Source organism: Triticum dicoccoides, chromosome 6A, assembly GCF_002162155.2.
Source record: "Triticum dicoccoides isolate Atlit2015 ecotype Zavitan chromosome 6A, WEW_v2.0, whole genome shotgun sequence".
NCBI classification, from domain to species: domain Eukaryota; kingdom Viridiplantae; phylum Streptophyta; class Magnoliopsida; order Poales; family Poaceae; genus Triticum; species Triticum dicoccoides.
The window spans coordinates 475,662,906-475,683,173 of NC_041390.1; positions in this window are offsets into that span (position 1 = coordinate 475,662,906).

A 20,268-nucleotide genomic window follows, 5' to 3' on the forward strand; every position below is an offset into this window, starting at 1 on the left:
TCGGATTGAGTCTTTAAGGATTTGAGAACACTTGATGTATGTCTTGTGTGGGATACCTGTGGTGACAATGGGGTGTTCTATTGATCTACTTGATGTATGTTTTGGTGATCAACTTGCAGGTTCCACCCATGAACCTGTGCATAGGGGTTGGCACACGTTTTCGTCTTGACTCTCCGGTAGAAACTTTGGGGCACTCTTTGAAGTTCTTTGTGTTGGTTGAATAGATGAATCTGAGATTGTGTGATGCATATCGTATAATCATACCCATGGATACTTCAGGTGAAATTGGAGTACCTAGGTGACATTAGGGTTTTGGTTGATTTGTGTATTAAGGTGTTATTCTAGTATGAACTCTAGGGCTGTTTGTGAAACTTATAGGAATAGCCCAACGGATTGATTGGAAAGAATAACTTTGAGGTGGTTTTGTACCCTACCATAATCTCTTCGTTTGTTCTCCGCTATTAGTGACTTTGGAGTGACTCTTTGTTGCATGTTGAGGGATTGTTATGTGATCCAATTATGTTATTATTGTTGAGAGAACTTGCACTAGTGAAAGTATGAACCCTAGGCCTTGTTTCAACGCATTGCAATACCGTTTACGCTCACTTTTATCATTAGTTGCCTTGCTGTTTTTATATTTTCAGATTACAAAACCTTTATCTACCATCCATATACCACTTGTATCACCATCTCTTCGCCGAACTAGTGCACCTTTAAAATTTAACATTGTATTGGGTGTGTTGGGGACACAAGAGACTCTTTGTTATTTGGTTGCAGGGTTGCTTGAGAGAGACCATCTTCATCCTACGCCTCCTACGGATTGATAAACCTTAGGTCGTCCACTTGAGGGGAATTTGCTACTGTCCTACAAATCTCTGCACTTGGAGGCCCAACAACGTCTACAAGAAGAAGGTTGTGTAGTAGACATCACTTCGTATCGTAAAACGCGTTGAATTCTTCTCTCTGATTTTTTTCTCCCCGAACACGAATATATAGAGTTGGAGTTGAGGTCGGAGGAGCACTAGGGGGCCCATGAGGCAGGGGCGCGCCCCCACCCTCTTGGACAGGGTGTGGGCCCCCTGGCCTTGATTCTTTTGCCACTATTTTTATATATTCCAAAAATATTCTCCGTTGATTTTCGTGTCATTCCAAGAACATTTATTTCTGCACAAAAATAACACCATGGCAATTCTGCTGAAAACAGCGTCAGTCCGGGTTAGTTCCATTCAAATCATGCAAGTTAGAGTCCAAAACAAGTGCAGAAGTGTTTGGAAAAGTTGATACGATGGAGACATATCAACTCCCCCAAGCTTAAACCTTTGCTTGTCCTCAAGCAATTCAGTTTAGAAACTGAAAGTGATAAAGAAAAACTTTACAAACTCTGTTTGCTCTTATTGTTGTAAATATGTAAAGCCAGTATTCAAGTTTTCAACAAAGATTATGAACTAACCATATTCACAATAACATTTAGGTCTCATGTTTACTCATATCAATGGCATAATCAACAAGCGAGCAATAATAATAAATCTTGGATGACAACACTTTCTCAAAACAATCATAATATGATATAACGAGATGGTATCTCGCTAGCCCTTTCTGAGACCGCAAAACATAAATGCAGAGCACCTTTAAAGATTAAGGACTGACTAGACATTGTAATTCATGGTAAAAGAGATCCAGTCAAGTCATAATCAATGTAAACTAATAATGATACATACAAATGACAGCGGTGCTCTCCAACTGGTGCTTTTTAATAACAGGATGATGACTTAGCATAAAAGTAAATAGATAGGCCCTTCGCAGAGGGAAGCAGTGATTTGTATATGTGCTAGAGCTCGGTTTTGAAATAGAGATGAATAATATTTTGAGCGGTATACTTTCATTGTCGACATAACAACCGAGAGATCTCGATATCTTCCATGCTACACACATTATAGGCGGTTCCCAAGCAGAATGGTAAAGTTTATACTCCCCCACCACCAACAAGCATCAATCCATGGCTTGCCCGAAACAACTGGTGTCTCCAACTAACAACAATCCTGAGGGAGTTTTGTTTGCAATTATTTTGATTTGGTTTGAGCATGGGACTGGGCATCCCGGTGACCAGCCATTTTCTCGAGAGTAAGGAGCAGAGTCCACTCCTCTTGAGAATAACCCGCCTAGCATGGAAGATATAGACAACCCTAGTTGATACATGAGCTATTCGAGCATACAAAACATAATTTTTATTTAAAGGTTTAGAGTTTGGCACATACAAATTTACTTGGAATGGCAGGTAGATACCGCATATAGGAACGTATGGTGGACTCATATGGAACAACTTTTGGGGTTTATTGAATTGGATGCACAAGCAGTATTACCGCTTAGTACAGGCGAAGGCTAGAAAGAGACTGGGAAGCGACTAGCTAGAGAGAAACAACATTCATGAACATGCATTAAAATTAATCAACACTGAATGCAAGCATGAGTAGTATATAAATCACCATGAACATAAATATCATGGAGGCTATCTTGATTTTGTTTCAACTACATGCGTGAACATGTGCCAAGTCAAGCCACTCGAATCGTTCAAAGGAGGATACCACCCTATCATACCACATCACAACCATTTTAATAGCATGTTGGTACGCAAGGTAAAACATTATAAACTCCTAACAAATTAAGCATGGCATGAGCAACTATAATCTCTAATTGTGATTGCAAACATGTTTCATTCATAATAGGCTGAATCAGCAATGATGAACTAATCATATTTACAAAAACAAGAGAGATCGAGTTCATACCAGCTTTTCTCATCTCAATCAGTTCATCATATATCGTCATTATTGCCTTTCACTTGCACAACTGAATAGTGTGGATAATAATAATAGTGCACCTGCATTGGACTAAGCTGGAATCTGCAAGCATTCAATTCAAGGGAGAAGACAAGGTAATATGGGCCCTTTGTTAGATCAACAATAATGCATATGAGAGCCACTTCAACATTTTCATCATGGTCTTCTCCTCTCGACGCCCAAAGAAAAAGAAAAGAAACAAAACTATTTACACGGGAAAGCTCCCAACAAGCAAAAGAAGAACGAGAAATCTTTTTGGGTTTTCTTTTTAATTACTACTACTACAAGCATGGAAAGTAAACTAGCTAAAAGCTACAATTAACTTTTTTTTGGTTTTTCTTAAGGGTTTTCAAACACACAAGAAGAAAGCTTTAAAAAGAAAATAAACTAGCATGGATGATACAATGAAAAATTATGAGCACCGACAACTGGCATGAGTGTGTACAGGAATGTAATGTTGGTGAGGAATACGTACTCCCCCAAGCTTAGGATTTTTGGCCTAATTTGGTCTATGGCCACAGATCAAAACTACCCTCTCTGATGTACTGAGGAGGGTCTTCGGGTTGCCACTGGATGGCGATCTCCTCCGGATCCCACAGATAAACAGACTGACGGTGAGGATCAGATAGTGGCTCCGGCTCTGGAGCTGATGTGAGGCTCTGGTATGCCTGAACAGCCTCCGGTAAAACAAGGTACGTGCCTGAAAATATGTTGAAAAAAGAGGGAGTAGGCAAGGTATTAGTCTCAAAGTGATTCTTATCAAACATCAGTCTATAGTTAAGCATCTTCTTCTTATTCTTAACAATAAAATCATGTGCTACCATGCTCTTATAATCTGGAAAAATACGAGGAAGCAAGTTTTCCTCTTTCTCATAATGCCTACTAGGTATGTTAAAGTGTGCAGCAAGGCGCGAGGCGAAGATGCCTCCTAAGACGGGACCCTTTGTGCGGTTCAGATTCAACCGTTTAGCAACAATAGCGCCTAAACTGAAAGTGGTATCACGAAACAAAGCATGGCGCGAAATAACAATATCAGGGGCACTAAGATTTTCACAGTTCCCGCGACCAATTAAGCATCTACTAGCAAATATTGCAAAGTAACATAGAACAGGAAAAATGTATGCTAGTGATTCTTGCATCGGAAACTTTCCTCGTTTCCCCTACAACAATCATATCAATAAATCCCTCCACATCATTATGATGTGGTTCCTGTATGCTGCCCTCAAAGGGTATCCTACAAACCCGGCAAAAGTCATAAAGTGACATCTCCTTATGCTCATCATATAAATAAAATTCCACCGAAGGTGGTGATCTCCTAGCATGGAAATGAAAATTTTGCACAAAAATATTGGTGAGTAAGAGGTACTGTTCACGCTGGTCGTGGAGGAAGTCGGTGAGGCCTGCATTCTCAGCCAAATAATAAAAATCTTCATAAATCCCGGCTTATCTCAAGAACTCATCACAAGGCCATTCACACGGCCGAACCTCTGGAGTATGAGGGAGATTATACTTGGGCTTCTTATTCTCTTCACTTTGCTTATCCTTTGAGCTTCGGCTCGATGAGCCCCTCAAAAATCTCTTCATCTTTTTTTGAAAATTTATGAAAATTTTAGTAACTTAAAATAAAAGTGAACCAAACTCAACAAAATTGATAGCAACTATTTCTACAAGTGTCTAGAGGCTATATCATGCATTAAAACTACTTTTGACCACATAAATTTGACACGCAAGCTCAAGAACAGGGTCACATAAGCAGCAAAAATTTGCAATAATTAAAGCATTAGAACAAAAACTAATTGGGCCATTCGAGGTGTCACATACCGAAGAACAATCCCCAAAGCAGTTTTGTGAATGGAGCTTTGAGCAAAAAGATCGAAAATGGCAGCAAGATGAGCTAGAACTCGGGTTTGAGCTGGTGGATGATTTTTTCTGGAGGAAGACAAAGTTTGTGGGTGCAAGAATAAGTGGAGGGGACCCACGTGGGGTCCATGAGGCAGGGGGCGCGCCCAGGGGGGGTAGGGCACGCACTCCACCCTCGTGGGTACATGGTGGGTCCCCCCTGGTGTGTTCTCAGTGCCAAAAATTCTTAAATATTCTAGAAAAAAATCATATTTCATTTTCAGGGCATTTGGAGAACTTTTATTTTTGGGGTATTTTTTATTGCAAGGAAAATTCAGAAAACAGACAGAAAATACTATTTTTACTTTATTTAAGATAGATAACAGAAAGTAAAAGGAGGGTACAGAAGGTTGTGCTTTCTAACTTCATCTATCTCATGCACATCAGAAGGCATCCACTAAAAAAGTTGATCAAGTCTTGTTAACAAACTCATTCCGAATCGCATGAAACCGGAGAAATCTCGAATAACACTAGGTTACCTCAACGGGGATATGCACATCCCCAACGATAAGAATATTATATTTCTTCTTGGCAGTAGGAAGAGGAAATTCAAAACCTCCAATAGTAATCGTCGAAAATTTTCCAATAGAATTGATACTATGGACTTGAGGTTGTTTCCTCGGAAAGTGTACTGTATGCTCATTACCATTAACATGAAAAGTGACATTGTCTTTGTTGCAATCAATAACAGCCCCTGCAGTATTCAAAAAGGGCCTACCAAGAATAATGGACATACTATCGTCCTCGGGAATATCGAGAATAACAATGTCCGTTAAAATAGTAACGTTTGCAACCACAATAGGCACATCCTCACAAATACCGACATGTATAGCAGTTGATTTATCAGCCATTTGCAAAGATATTTCAGTAGGTGTCAACTTATTCAAATCAAGTCTATGATATAAAGAGAGAGGCATAATACTAACACCGGCTCCAAGATCACATAAACCAGTTTTAACATAGTTTCTTTTAATGGAGCATGGTATAGTTGGTACTCCTGGATCTCCTAGTTTCTTTGGTATTCCACCTTTAAAAGTGTAATTAGCAAGCATGGTGAAAATTTCAGCTTTCGATATCTTTCTTTTATTAGTAACAATATCTTTCATATACTTAGCATAAGGATTCATTTTAAGTATATCAGTCAAACCCATATGCAAAAATATAGGTCTAATCATTTCAGCAAAGCGCTCAAAATCCTCATCATCCTTTTTCTTGGATGGTTTAGGAGGAAAAGACATGGGTTTCTGAACCCATGGTTCTCTTTCTTTATCGTGCTTCCTAGCAACGAAGTTTCTCTTATCATAATGTTGATTCTTTGATTGTGGGTTATCAAGATCAACATCAGGTTCAATCTCTACATCATTGTTATTACTAGGTTGAGCATCAACATGAACATCATCATTAACATTATCACTAGGTCCATGTTCATTACCAGATTGTGTTTCAACATCAAAAATAGAAATATCATTGGGATTCTCAGGTGTGTCAATAGCAGGTTCACTAGAAGCATGTAAAGTCCTATCATTTTTCTTTTTCTTCTTCTTAGAAGAACTAGGTGCATCAACATTAGTTCTCTGAGAATCTTGCTCAATTCTCTTAGGGTGGCCCTCAGGATACAAAGGTTCATAAGTCATTTTACCCCCTCTAGTCATAACTCTAACAACACTGTCATTTTTCTTATTATTCAATTCATTGAGCAAATCATTCTGAGCTTTAAGTACTTGTTCTACTTGAGTGGTAACCATAGAAGCATGTTTACTAATGAGTTTAAGTTCACCTTTAAATCTAGACATATAATCACTCAAGTGTTCAAGCATATCACCATTGCATTTCAATTGTCTACCAACATAAGCATTGAAGTTTTCTTGCTTAACCATAAAGTCATCAAACTCATCCAAGCATTGGCTCGCATACTTAGTAGATGGGATTTCACATTTATCAAATCTATAAAGAGAATTTACATTTACTACCGATGTCGGGTTATCAAGACCATGTATTTCTTTAATAGGTGGTAAATTCTTAACATCTTCAACTTTAATACCTTTTTCTTTCATAAATTTCTTTGCCTCTTGCACATCTTCAGGACTGAGAAATAGAATATCCCTTTTCTTCGGAGTTGGCTTAGGAGTTAGTTCGGGAAGTGTCCAATCATTTTCATTACTCAACTTATTATTCAATAGCAATTCAGCTTGATCAACAGTTCTTTCCCTGAAAACAAAACTAGCAAAACTATCCAGGTGGTCTCTGGAAGCATCAGTTAGTCCATTATAAAAGATATCAAGTATTTCATTTTTCTTGAGAGGATGATTAGGCAAAGCATTAAGTAATTGGAGAATCCATCCCAAGCTTGTGGGAGACTCTATTCTTCAATTTTCACAAAATTATATATTTCCCTTAAGGCAGCTTGTTTCTTATGAGCGGGAAAATATTTAGCAGGGAAGTAATAAATCATATCCTGGGGACTACGCACACAACTAGGATCAAGATAATTAAACCATGTTTTAGCATCACCCTTTAATGAGAACGGAAACAACTTAAGGATAAAGTAATAGCGAGTTTTCTCATCATTAGTGAACGGTGTGGCTATATCATTTAATTTAGTAAGGTGTGCCACAACAGTTTCAAATTCATAGCCATAAAAAGGATCAGATTCAACCAAAGTAATTAACTGAGGGTCGATAGAGAAATCGTAATCCTTATCGAAAATAAAGATAGGTGAAGTAGCAAAAGCAGGGTCATATTTCATTCTAGCATTCAAAGACTTTTCTTTAAGTTTAACTTATAATTTCTAAAGATCAGATCTATCATTGCAAGCTAAGAAGTCTCTAGCAGTTTCTTCATCCATAACATAACCCTCGGGCACAACAGGCAATTCATATCTAGGGGAGAATCTTCATCATCACTTTCATAAATATTATCAGTTTCAATAATTTCATTCTCTCTAACCCTAGCAAGTTGTTCATCAAGAAATTCACCTAGTGGCACAGTATTATCAAGCATAGAAGTAGTTTCATCATAAGTATCATGCAAAGCAGAAGTGGCATCATCAGTAACATGCGACATATCAGAATGAATAGCAGGAGTAGGTGTCGCAAGTTTACTCAAAACAGAAGGTGAATCAAGTGCAGAGCTAGATGGCAGTTCCTTACCTCCCCTCGTAGTTGAGGGAAAATATTGGTTCTTTTATCTTTCAAGTTCTTCATAGTAATCAGCAGATATAAATCCCAAGTGGCTCAAAGAATAGAGCTATGCTCCGCGGGAACGGCACTAGAAAATAGTCTTGATAACCCACAAGTATAGGGGATCGCAATAGTTGTCGAGGGTAGAGTATTCAACCCAAATTTATTGATTCGACACAAGGGAAGCCAAAGAATATTCTCAAGTATTAGCAGCTGAGTTGTCAATTCAACCACACCTAGAAACTTAATATCTATAGCAAAATATTTAGTAGCAAAGTAACATGATAATAGCAGTAACGGTAGCAAAAGTAATAGTTTTGGTTTTATAGTGATTGTAACAGTAGCAACGGAAAAGTAAATAAGCGAAGAACAATATGTGAAAAGCTCGTAGGCAATGGATTAGTGATGGATAATTATGTCGGATGTGATTCCTCATGCAATAGTTATAACATAGGGTGACACAGAACTAGCTCCAGTTCATCAATGTAATGTAGGCATGTATTCTGAATATAGTCATACATGCTTATGGAAAAGAACTTGCATGACATCTTTTGTCCTACCCTCCCGTGGCTGCGGGGTCCTATTGGAAACTAAGGGATATTTAAGGCCTCCTTTTATTAGAGTACCAGACCAAAGCATTAACACTTAGTGAATAGATGAACTCCTCAAACTACGGTCATCACTGGTAAGTATCCCGATTATTGTCACTTCAGGGTTACCGGATCATAACACATAGTAGGTGACTATTGACTTGCAAGATAGGATCAAGACCTCACATATATTCATGAAAACATAACAGGTTCAGATCTGAAATCATGGCACTCAGGCCCTAGTGACAAGCATTAAGCATAGCAAAGTCATAGCAACATCAATCTCAGAACATAATGGATACGAGGGATCAAACCCTAACAAAACTAACTCGATTAGATGATAAATATCATCCAACCCATCACCATCCAGTAAGCCTACGATGGAATTACTCACGCACGATGGTGAGCATGATGAAATTGGTGATGGAGGAAGGTTGATGATGACGATGGCGATGGATTCCCCTCTCCGGAGTCTTGAACGGACTCTAGATCAGCCCTCCCAAGAGAGACTAGGGCTTGGCGGCGGATCCGTATCATAAACGTGATGAATCCTTCTCTCTGATTTTTTTTCTCCCTGAACACGAATATATAGAGTTGGAGTTGAGGTCGGAGGAGCACCAGGGGGCCACGAGGCAGGGGGCGCGCCCAGGGGGTAGGCGTGCTCCCACCCTCGTGGACAGTGTGTGCCCCCCTGGCCTTGAATCTTTCGCCAGTATTTTTTATATATTCCAAAAATATTCTCCGTTGATTTTCATATCATTCCAAGAACTTTTATTTCTGCACAAAAATAACACCATTGCAGTTCTGCTGAAAACAGTGTCAGTCCAGGTTAGTTCCATTCAAATCATGCAAGTTAGAGTCCAAAACAAGGGCAAAAGTGTTTGGAAAAGTGGATACGATGGAGACGTATCAGTAGGTTTGTAAAATCCCAATTTTTCAATTTGGATATTATTTAGATCATTCATATGCATTCATCATTTGTGCATTTTGGAATTAGTTTTATTTTATTTTTTGATCCTAGAAACCTTAAGCAACTGAAGGAACAATTGAGAGAGTTGGAGGTTTTCTCAAAAATCCATTTTTCAATTTTCAAAATTGGCAAATTAGATTAAAGTGATTTATTCAAATATGTTTTCCAATAATTTCAAATAAATAAAATAATGAGAGAAGATAATATGACTTCTTCAAAAAACAAAAAAGAAATATTAGAAATTTAATTTTGAATAAAAATATATTTTATTTTGATTTTACTTGCAAGTTTATTTATTTGTTATTACTACTAAAATGTTTGTTTTATTTTAGGCATTTAGGTCTAGAAAAATGTTCACATTAGTCCAATTATTATGAGGGAATTATGTAAATTTATCTGGAATTTTTTAAAAATATTTTTATTTTGTCTTCGTATTTTTTCATCTCTCTGGAAAAAATTGTTAGAAAAATTAGGTCGGGCCTGCTGAACTGGGCCTCGCCCAGCCCAACCGGCCGAGCCGCCGCCCCGACCGACTCCCCGTCGGAGTCTGGCCGGCGCACAACGCCGCCACCGCCGTGGCCGACTCGGCCTCCGCCTCGCCGCCTTTGCCCCTCCGCCAAGACACCTACGCCCTGCCCCTTTATAAGGTCGGCCCCGGACCCCCTCTCTCCATCAAACAGCAGCAGCAGCAGCCGCTTTGCATCTCGCCGCCACCGCCACCCCGTGCTGCACACCGCCGCCGCCCGCGCCTTGCCCCGCCGCCGCCGCCGGAGCCACCGCCGCCGAACCCCATCACCCGAAACCACCACCGCCATCCGCCTCGACGCCGGAGCTGCCGCCGCCCGAACCGGTAAACCGCCCGGTCCGTTTTATTTTTTTAGGTTTTGGGGTTTTCTCTAAAAAACGCCCGGTTAGTTATTTAGCGCATGTTTGTTCGTTAAGCTTATGTAGCAAATGATTTCATTCGTTAGTCTCCCATAGTGGACGTTCATCCAATAGGTTTTTCTTTTTTGTTGTTTTCTTTTTGACCAGGGACCCATTCGTGAATATTTTCTTCGCAGATTAGCCCCTGGTTTTTAAACAATCACAACTTTTTTCCCGTTTCTCAAAATCCAACGAAATCAACGCAAATTTCTTTGTTATGATCACCACTGTCCAGATAACCAACTTAAACATATTTTTGAAAGTTTAAAATTTGGTTTCAAACATATTTGAATTTGAACTTGTTTTGTTCATAACTTGAGTTTCGTAACTCCGATTTAGTTGATTCTTTTTGCAAATTGAAGCTCTTGATCTAAATTATTTGTTAAGAACTAATCCAAATAATTTTAATACTGTTGAAAATTGTTTTCTGTTTGCAAGAGTTATTTGCCGGTTTCCGAAGTTTTCTGAGATCTTTTCTTCGAATTTTATGCTTGAGTGCTTATGTATGCTATTGTTTGTCTACGATAGATTTTTCAGAGTGCGAAGCTTGTTACTACGAATCTCTAGGGTTTACTGAAAATCAGCATGGCAAGTTACACTTTGATGATGCCCTTTATTACCCTGTTTTTATGCATTAGTTACACCCTAATACGTCTCCAACGTATCTATAATTTTTGATTGTTCCATGCTATTATGTTATCAACCTTGGATGTTTTATATGCATTTATATGCTATTTTATATAATTTTTTGGGACTAACCTATTTGCCTAGAGCCTAGTGCCAGTTTCTGTTTTTTCCTTGTTTTTGAGTTTCTCGGAAAAGGGAAACCAAACGGAGTCCAATTAACCTGAAACTTCATGGAACTTATTTTTGGACTAGAAGAAGGACATGGAGTAAAAGAGTTGGGCAAGAAGAGTGTCGGGCTTCCCATGAGGGTGGGGGCGCCCCCCCCCCCCCGGGCACGCCTCCCTACCTCATGGACAGCCTGGAGACCCCCTGACTTGTTCCTGACTCCAACACCTCTTATATATACTGAAACTTCCAGAAATAAACCTAGATCGGGAGTTCCGCCGCCAGAAGCCTCTGTAGCCACCGAAAACCAATCTAGACCCGTTCCGGCACCCTGCCGGAGGGGGGAATCCCTCTCCGGTGGCCATCTTCATCATCCCGGCGCTCTCCATGACGAGGAGGGAGTAGTTCACCCTTGGGGCTGAGGGTATGTACAAGTAGCTATGTGTTTGATCTTTCTCTCTCTGTCTCTCTCATGTTCTTGATTCAGCATGATCTTGATGTATCGCGAGCTTTGCTATTATAGTTGGATCTTATGATGTTTCTCCCTCTCTACTCTCTTGTAATGGATTGATTTTTCCCTTTGAAGTTATCTTTTCGGATTGAGTCTTTAAGGATTTGAGAACACTTGATGTTTGTCTTGCATATGCTTATCTGTGGTGACAATGGGATATCACGTGATCCACTTGATGTATGTCTTGGTGATCAACTTGCGAGTTCCGTGACCTCGTGAACTTATGCATAGGGGTTGGCACATGTTTTCGTCTTGACTCTCTGGTAGAAACTTTGGGGCACTCTTTGAAGTTCTTTGTGTTGGTTGAATAGATGAATCTGAGATTGTGTGATGCATATCGTATAATCATACCCACGGATACTTGAGGTGACATTGGAGTATCTACGTGACATTAAGGTTTTGGTTGATTTGTGTCTTAAGGTGTTATTCTAGTACAAACTCTTGAATAGATCGATCAGAAAGAATAACTTTGAGGTGGTCTCGTACCCTATAATAATATCTTCATTTGTTCTCCACTATTAGTGACTTTGGAGTGACTCTTTGTTGCATGTTGAGGGATTTTTATATGATCCAATTATGTTATTATTGTTGAGAGAAATTGCACTAGTGAAAGTATGAACCCTAGGCCTTGTTTCCTAGCATTGCAATACCGTTTACGCTCACTTTTACCACTTGCTACCTTGCTGTTTTTGTATTTTCAGATTACAAAAACATTTATCTATCATCCATATTGCACTCGTATCACCATCTCTTCGCCGAACTAGTGCACCTATACAATTTACAATTTTATTGGGTGTGTTGGGGACACAAGAGACTCTTTGCTATTTGGTTACAGGGTTGTTTGAGAGAGACCATTTTCATCCTACGCCTCCCACGGATTGATAAATCTTAGGTCATCCACTTGAGGGAAATTTGCTACTGTCCTACAAACCTCTGCACTTGGAGGCCCGACAACGTCTACAAGAAGAAGGTTGTGTAGTAGACATCAAGCTCTTTTCTGGCGCCGTTGCCGGGGTCGTTAGCGCTTGAAGGTATATCTTCAGATCTTGCAACTGAATCTTTTAGTTTCTTGTTTTATCACTTGTTTAGTTTATAAAAGAAAATTATAAAAAAATGGAATTGAGGATACCTCATATGCTTCATCTTTTTAATGTCTTTCATGAAAATAAGGATTCTGGTAATTGTGCCAAAGTGTTAGAAGAATAATGCATTAAAATGTTTGGCACCAAATCTTTGGATGATGAGCATGATTGCAATGTTGTTAGTATGAATTCTTTGAATATCCATGATGCTAATGATATTCAAATCCACAAGCTATGGGATGCTATGTTTGACGAAGATGATATTTTTTGTCCCCCAAGTTTTGATGAGCAAATTTGTTATGATGAAAGCATCCATCCTATCTATGATGATTATTGTGATGACACATATGCTATAAAGAATAATGATATCCATGAAACTTGTCATCATGATTTTAAATTTCAATTGGATTATGCTTCACATGATAGTTATTTTGTTGAGTTTGCTCCCACTACTATTGATGAGAATAAATTTTCTTATGTGGTGAGTAGTAAAATTTCGATGCTTGTGGCTCATGAAAAGAATGCTTTATGTGATAGTTATATTGTTGAATTAATTCATGATGCTACTAAAAATTATTATGAGGGAGGAATTTATGCTTGTAGGAATTGCAATAATATCAAGTTTCCTCTCTATGTGCTTAAAATCTTGATGTTATGCTTGTTTTGCTTTCCTATGCTAGTTGATTCTTGTTCCCATAAATTGTTTGCTCATGAAATCCCTATGAATAGGAAGTGGATTAGGCTTAAATGTGCTAGTTATATTCTTCATGATGCTCTCTTTATGTTTCAATTCTTATCTTTTATGTGAGCATCATTGAAATCATCATGCCTAGCTAGGGGCGTTAAACGATAGCGCTTGTTGGGAGGCAACCCAATTTTATTTTTGTTCCTTGCTTTTTGCTCCTATTTAGTAGTAAATAATTCATATAGAATATTTTTAGATGTGGTTTTCTGTTTTAATTAGTGTTTGTGCCAAGTAAAACCATTGGGAAGACTTGGGTGAAGTCTTTGCGATCTTGCTGTAAAAAACAGAAACTTTAGCGCTCACGAGTTTTGCTGCCATTTTTTACTGGAGAGTGAAATTAGGTTGATTATATTTTAAGATGATTAATAGAGAAATTCCTCACGTCCATCAATTTATTTCAGAATTTTTTGAGTTCCAGAAGTATACTTTTGGTACATATTACTACAGACTATTCTGTTTTTGACAGATTCGGTTTTCTATGTGTTTTTTGCTTATTTTGATGAATCTATGAGTAATATCGGAGGGTATGAACCATATATAAGTTGGAATACAGTAGATATTACACCAATATGAATTTAGAATGAGTTCACAACAGTACCAAAAGTGGTGATTTATTTTCTTATACTAACGGAGCTTACGAGTTTTCTGTTGAGTTTTGTGTTGTGAAGTTTTCAAGTTTTGCGTAAAGATTCGATGGACTATGGAATAAGGAGTGGAAAGAGCCTAAGCTTGGGGATGCCCAAGGCACCCCAAGGTAATATTCAAGGATAACCAAGAGCCTAAGCTTGGGGATGCCCCAGATGGCATCCCCTCTTTCGTCTTCGTTCATCGGTAACTTTACTTGGAGCTCTATTTTTATTCACCACATGATATGTGTTTTGCTTGGAGTGTCATTTTATTTTATTTTGTTTTGCTTGCCGTTTGAATAAAATACCAAGATCTGAAATTCTTAAATGTTAGAGAGTCTTCACATAGTTGCATAATTATTCGACTACTCATTGATCTTCACCTATATCTTTCGGAGTAGTTTGTCATTTGCTCTAGTGCTTCACTTATATCCTTTTAGACCACGGCGGTGGTTTTATTTTGAAGAAAATTTTGAACTCTCATGCTTCACTTATATCATTTTGGAGTCTCTAAACAGTATGGTAATTTGCTTTGGTTATGAAACTAGTCCTAATATGATAGGCATCCAAGAGGGATATAATAAAAACTATCATAAAAAATGCATTGAATACTATGAGAAGTTTGATACTTGATGATTGTTTTGAGATATGAAGATGGTGATATTAGAGTCATGCTAGTTGAGTAGTTGTGAATTTGAGAGATACTTGTGTTAAAGTTTGTGATTCCCGTAGCATGCACGTTTGGTGAACCGTTATGTGATGAAGCCGGAGCATGATTTATTTATTGATTGTCTTCCTTATGAGCGGCGATCGGGGACGAGCGATGGTCTTTTCCTACCAATCTATCCCCCTAGGAGCATGCGCATAGTACTTTGTTTCGATAACTAATAGATTTTTGCAATAAGTATGTGAGTTCTTTATGACTAATGTTGAGTCCATGGACTATACGCACTCTCACCCTTCCACCATTGCTAGCCTCTCTAGTACCGCGCAACTTTCGCCGGTACCATAAACCCACCATTTACCTTCCTCAAACAGCCACCATACCTACCTATTATGGCATTTCCATAGCCATTCCGAGATATATTGCCATGCAACTTTCCACCGTTACGTTTATTATGACACACTCCATCATTGTCATATTGCTTTGCATGATCATGTAGTTGACATCGTATTTGTGGTAAAGCCACCGTTCATAATTCTTTCATACATGTCACTCATGAGTCATTGCACATCCCGGTACACCGCCGGAGGCATTCATATAGAGTCATATTTTGTTCTAAGTATCGAGTTGTAAGTAATAAAAGTGTGATGGTCATCATTATTAGACATTGTCCCATGTGAGGAAAGGATGATGGAGACTATGATTCCCCCACAAGTCGGGATGAGACTCCGGACGGAAAAAAGAGAAAAAAGGCAAAAAAAAGAGAAGGCCCAAAAAAACAAAAAAATGAGAGAAAAAGAGAGAAGGTGCAATGCTACTATCCTTTTACCACACTTGTGCTTCAAAGTAGCACCATGATCTTCATGATAGAGAGTCTCCTATGTTGTCACTTTTCATATACTAGTGGGAGTCTTTCATTATAGAACTTGGCTTGTATATTCCAATGATGGGCTTCCTCAAAATGCCCCAGGTCTTCATGAGCAAGCGAGTTGGATGCACACCCACTTAGTTTCTTTTTGAGCTTTCATACACTTATAGCTCTAGTGCATCCGTTGGATGGCAATCCCTACTCACTCACATTGATATCTATTGATGGGCATCTCCATAGCCCGTTGATACGCCTAGTTGATGTGAGACTATCTTCTCCTTTTCTTCTTATCCACAACCACCATTCTATTCCACCTATAGTGTTATGTCCATGGCTCATGCTCATGTATTTTGTGAAGATTGAAAAAGTTTGAGAACATCTAAAGTATGAAACAATTGCTTGGCTTGTCATCGGGGTTGTGCATGATTTAAATATTTTGTGTGATGAAGATAGAGCATAGCCAGACTGTATGATTTTGTAGGGATAAGCTTTCTTTGGCCATGTTATTTTGAGAAGACATGATTACTTTGTTAGTATGCTTGAAGTATTATTATTTTTATGTCAATATTAAACTTTTGTCTTCAATCTTATGGATCTGAATATTCATGCCACAATAAAGCAGATTACATTGATAAATATGTTAGGTAGCATTCCACATCAAAAATTCTGTTTTTATCATTTACCTACTCGAGGACGAGCAGGAATTATGCTTGGGGATGCTTGATACGTCTCCAATGTATGTATAATTTTAGATTGCTCCATGCTATTATATTATCAACCTTGGATGTTTTATATGCATTTATATGTTATTTTATATGATTTTTGGGACTAACCTATTAACCTAGAGCCCAGTGCCAGTTTCTGTTTTTTTCTTCTTTTTGAGTTTCGCAGAAAAGGAAAACCAACGGAGTCCAATTGACCTGAAACTTCACGAAACTTATTTTTGGACCAGAAGAAGGACATGGAGTAAAAGAGTTGGGCCAGAAGAGTCCCTGGCTGCCCATGAGGGTGGGGGCACGCCCACCCCCTGGGCATGCCTCCCTACCTCGTGGACAGCCCGGAGACCCCCCTGACTTGTTCCCAACTCCAACACCTCTTATATATATTGAAACTTCTAGAAAGAAACCTAGATCTTGAGGTCGGCCGCCAAAAGCCTCAGTAGCCACCGAAAACCAATCTAGACCCGCTCCGGCACCCTTGTGACACCGTCGATTTGACCATACACTAATCATACACGCAAATGTGTACGATCAAGGTCAAAGACTCACGGGAAGATATCACAACACAACTCTAGACACAAATTAAAATAATACAAGCTTTATATTACAAGCCAGGGGCCTCGAAGGCTCGAATACAAGAGCTCGATCATAGACGAGTCAGCGGAAGCAACAATATCTGAGTACAGACATAAGCTAAACAAGTTTGCCTTAAGAAGGGTAGCACAAACTGGGATACAGATAGAAAAAGGCGCATGCCTCCTGCCTGGGATCCTCCTAAACTACTCCTGGTCATCGTCAGCGGGCTGCACATAGTAGTAGGCAGCTCCCGAGTAGTAGTAGTCGTCATCGACGGTGGCGTCTGGCTCCTGGGCTCCATCGTCTGGTCGCAGCAATCGAGTATAGAAAGGGGGAAAAGGGGGAGCAAAGCAACCGTGAGTACTCATCCAAAGTACTCCCAAGCATGGAGCTACACTACATATGTATGCATTGGTATCAAATGGAATAAGGGTATCATATGTGGACTGAACTGCAGAATGCTAGAATAAGAGGGGGATAGCTAGTCCTTTCGAAGACTACGCTTCTGGTAACCTCCATCTTGCAGCAGGAGAAGAGAGTAGATGGTAAGTTCACCAAGTAACATCGCATAGCATAATCCTAACCGATGATCCTCCCCTCGTCGCCCTGTGAGAGAGCGATCACCGGTTGTATCTGGCACTTGGAAGGGTGTGTTTTATTAAGTATCTGGTTCTAGTTGTCATAAGGTCAAGGTACAACTCCGGGTCGTCCTTTTACCGAGGGACATGGCTATTCGAATAGATTAACTTCCCTGCAGGGGTGTACCACATTTCCCAACACGCTCGATCCCCTTTGTCCGGACACACTTTTATGGGTCATGCCCGGCTTTGGAAGATCAACACATCGCAGCCCTACCTAGGCACAACCGAGAGGTCAGCACGCCGGTCTAAATCCTATGGCACAGGGGTCTAGGCCCATCGCCCATTGCACACTTGCACGTTGCATACGCGGCCGAAGAGCAGACCTAGCAACCTCCATTACAAAGGAAGTTGCGTTACGTGGTCCAACCCGGCGCGCGCCGCTCAGTCGCTGATGTCACGAAGGCTTCGGCTGATACCACGACGTCGAGTGCCCATAACTGTCCCCGCGTAGATGGTTAGTGCGTATAGGCCAGTAGCCAGACTCAGATCAAATACCAAGATCTCGTTAAGCATGTTATTTTGAAATAACCACAGACGCCGACCAGGGCCAGGCCCACCTCTCTCCTAGGTGGTCTCAACCTGCCCTGTCGCTCCGCCACAAAGTAACAGTCGGGGCCTTCGGGAACTCAGGCCCACCTCTATCGGGATGGAGCCACCTGCCCCTTCGGCCCCCAACATCGGAATCACTCATGGGTACTCCTACGAGCCGACCCGACTTTAATCACCACACGTATCATATATTATGTATAAGTATATACCCGTGACCACCTCCCAAGTGATCACGGCCCGATAGTATAGCATGGCAGACATACAAGAATGTAGGGTCACTGATGGTAAACTAGCATCCTATACTAAGCATTTAGGATTGCTAAGGTATCAACAGTAGTAGCAAGGACAGGCTATGCATCAGGATAGGATTAACGGAAAGCAGTAACATGCTACACTACTCAAATGCAAGCAGTAGAGAGAAGAATAGGCGATATCGGGTTGATCAAAGGGGGGCTTGCCTGGTTGCTCTGGCAAGAAGGAGGGGTCATCTCCGATGTAGTCGAACACACGGACATCGGCAGCGGTCTCGGAGTCTACCGGAAAGGAGTAACGGAGGGGGAACACAATAAATAACAGAGCAAACAAAAGTAACACAAAGCAAGACGCGGCAATATGTTGTGCGAGGGTGACCTAACGCGGTAATAGGTGCTACCGGCGAAGGGGAGAAACATCCGGGAAAGTTTTCCCGTTGTTTCACGTTTTCGGACAGATGGACCGGAGGGGGAAAGTTGCATGTTTGCTATGCTAGGGATGCGTGGCGGATGAACGGGCTGCGAAACCGGATTCGTCTCGTTGTTCTGAGCAACTTTCATGTATAAAGTTTCTTCATCCGAGTTACGGTTAATTTTATATGCATTTCCAAAGTTTAAATGATTTTTTGGTTTTAATATTAATTCGAAATAAAAGAATAAAATGCTATGGGTACACAGAGAGTGTACCCAGAGAGGTGCATATGTGGCTGACAGCGGGACCAGTTGACTGGGTCAACTGCCCAGTCAGCAGAGGCTGACTGGTGGGCCAGTCAAAGTCAACCGCCCAGTCAGCGTTCACCATTGACCTGGTCAACCTGACAAGTGGGTCCCACATGTCATAGGCGGACATTTAATTAACCGCCTAACAATTGATTAGCAGGTTAATTAAGTTTAATTATCCTAGATTAATTCAGTTAATTAAATTAATTAAGCAGTGTTAATTAAGTTAATTAATTATTTATTATTTTAATTATTTTAATTAATTAATTTTATACTTTTTTTTTAAATTTTAATTTTAATTTTCTTTTTAACAAACATTCTGGGCACGGGGCCTACTTGTCACAGGCCCATGGCCTTAACGGGCGTGTGGGTTCGGCCGGAACCGGGTGAAGGGCGCCCGATTGGGGGAAAACCCGGGCGCTGGCCTCGGGCACGGCTCGCCGGCGAGACAGAGCGCCGCCGCGGCGGGGGCGGCGAACGGCGCAGGGAAACAGAGCAGCGCAGCGCAGGAGGGGCCGGAGGAGCGCTGGGCGGCGATGCAGCGAGGAACAGCGGGGCAATGGCGAGGTATGCGGGGCCGCGGCGGGCGTGCGAGCGAGTGAGGCGGAGGCGCACGGGTGAGCGTGGCCTAGGCGCTCGGGCGAGCGCGGCCTAGGCGCTCAGTAGGGCGCGCGTGCGAGCAAGTGACAACAGCGGTGAGCACGGGGCGGCCGCCATGCTCGAGGCGCGGCAGATGCAGGGAGGGAAGGTGCGTGCGGCGGCGGGGGGAACGTTGCAGGGCTCGGGGCGAAGGGCGCGGGGCCTCCGAGCGGCGCCGCAGTGCAGTGGTCGGAGCCGGGCGGGGGCAGCACAGCCCGCGCGCAGCAGAAGCAGTGTAGGACGGGGCGCGTCGAGGTCGCAACGACAAGCAGAGGCGGGCAGCAACGGGCAGAGGCGCGGCGGCTTGGCGAGAGGAGCGGCGGACGGTCGTGGCTGTTGCGGGCGCAGCAGGGGAAGAAGCCGGGGCGCACTGAGCGCGGCCAGACGCGGCTTCGGGGGTGCGGCGTGCGGCACGGGGGTTCGAGTGTGTGCGCGGGGAGGAAGAGAGGGGACGCTCATGGGGGGTTGTAGGGTTCGAGGCAGTAGGGC